Genomic DNA, 2,552 nt, shown 5'->3' on the forward strand with positions numbered 1-2,552 from the left:
ATATATATATATATATATATATATACAATATGTATATATTTATATATAACATATGTAATATAGATTATATACTATAGATAGTATAGACATGTGAGTATATAGCACAACTGTATGTGAAATGCAGAAATGTGTATACAGGTGCATATATATATATACGCCTTTATGGAAATGAAATATGAAAGTGAAGTTACTGAAATGAGGTCCAACAAAGATAGGAAAAAATCTAGTAAAGATCATTTATATGAAACTTCGTGTTTTGAATTCAGTATTTGGTGCTACATGTGTAATGAATAGCTTTAGTGGACTATATTGTGATAACAATCTTGGAAAAATGAATTTTTGCCAATCTACTGGTTTTTCTAGATACTCAGTATTACAGCAGAAGTATAATTGGGATTTACATATACAGAGCAAATTTTAACATCTAAGTGAACCGACCCAGGTGTATTACTGGTACCTATCTTAGAAACTTAAAATAGTTAAAAGTAAAGTCAATTTCAGCAATATTTAAACCCAGGCGAATGAGGTTCCTTACTGTACAGAGTAAAGTATTCAAGCCAAGCTTGTTCATCTCAACCACCAACAATGGAGATATATAATAATAAAGACATAGTTAATTAGTTATAAAGGATTTTTTAGTGCATCATAATAATCATAGTATAGTTACAGATATTAAGTAATAGGAAAATAACTAATACGAGACAAGAAGTGAACAATAAAAATAAGAAAATCTAAGCAAGAATTCTATTTCAAGACATTTGAGCAACTTACTCATATTTATTCTACATAAATCCAACTACATCAATGTCAAGAATTGAGGCTGTAAAGCATAAATATCTAGCCCATGTGACTATGGGAATGAAAATCATTATCGTGAATAGCTCCAACAAATTTATCCTTTTATCTTGTAGGGATTAGAACACCTAAAAGTATATGTGTAAAATTTATAGAATCTCATAGATTTTGTTCTTGAAAAACTAAATAGGAAAATAAGAATACAAGGATTCATTTCCACCATGGAAATGAAAAAGAAAATTTATTCTATTCAGTCATAGGATTGAAAATTTGTTGATAGTTGAATCTTACTGTGTGGGCTGGGCAGAAGCAAACTAATTTTCTTTATCTTAAATACTAAAGCTTCAAAATTCTAGCATAGGTAGGCAAGCTTGAGCATAGCAGCAATAATTAAAAACTTGTTTAAACGAAAGCCATAAAGCTGAAGGACAATGACCCTGACATTAAAAAAAAAAAAATACATGGCAATAACCATATCTCTCGAGTAGATATAACATGAAAATACTAATCAAATAATTCTAAGAGTTAGGTGACTGAGAATCTTTTCATTTCATAATTAAGAAACTGTAAGTACTACACTGAGTGGAATTATTCATTAAGAAATTATGATTAAATTTATTTCTAAAAATTAATTTTTTAAATTAGTATAGTTTGCATTGACAAATACTTCAATAATTCCCTTAATATATTGAAAGAAACAATACTGAACTAAACTTGAAAAGTATTTTTTAGAAGAAAAAATTCTGTTACATAATTTTGTATATTATTTCCAAAGATTTTTGTTTAAAAAAAAAGACAATCTTTGGTAAACCTCAAAGCCAGCAATTAAACATTTAACACACACTAAGCAAAACAATACTTTGCATAAGCCAATTAAAAATTTGTAATAAAATAGCAACATGCAGTTTCAATGTTAGACAATATTAATACATAACTGTACAGTGAATATTTATTCACATGCTGATATTATGAGAGGATAATCCCATTTAAATATATCATTAATATTTTATAAGGCTGTAAAGCTGTTATCATATTGGTTTCTTACATTGCATAAAGCAATTTTTCAGAGGGAAATTGTATAAACCCTAGAATAAACTCTACTACATGACATGTTAATTTTATTACCTACAAAAGGGATAAAAAGTAGCATCACCCAGTGGATATTAGAATTCAGAATAAAACTAAATATTGTAACATGTTGAAGTTGACATACAAGCATCAGAGCCAGTACCAAAACTCTAATTCTGGCTTCTGTACCGGTGGCACGTAAAATACGCCATTTTGAGCGTGGCCATTGCCAGTACTGCCTGACTGACCTTCGTGCCGGTGGCACGTAAAAGCACCCACTACACTCTCGGAATGGTTGGCGTTAAGAAGGGCATCCAGCTGTAAAAACTCTGCCAAATCAGATTGGAGCCTGGTGTAGCCATCTGGTTAACCAGTCCTCAGTCAAATCGTCCAACCTATGCTAGCATGGAAAGCGGACGTTAAACGATGATGATGATGAGGATGTAGTGAAAAATGCTTTCAAAGGCATTCCTCTAAGAAATGTGTAATAATACTGTAAACCTACCATTAGGTTTAAACGGTTTACATAGTAGATAATAACTCCATTTAAAACTGTACATTACAATTGCAACAAAACTAGAACATAGGGTGACCACACAGCTTGACAAATGTTCCTGCAAGCCATAGAAACTCAAGAAGACATTAATATATATATATATATATATATATATATATATATATATATATAT

The sequence above is a fragment of the Octopus bimaculoides genome, chromosome 8 (genome assembly GCF_001194135.2).
Source record: "Octopus bimaculoides isolate UCB-OBI-ISO-001 chromosome 8, ASM119413v2, whole genome shotgun sequence".
NCBI classification, from domain to species: Eukaryota; Metazoa; Mollusca; class Cephalopoda; order Octopoda; family Octopodidae; genus Octopus; species Octopus bimaculoides.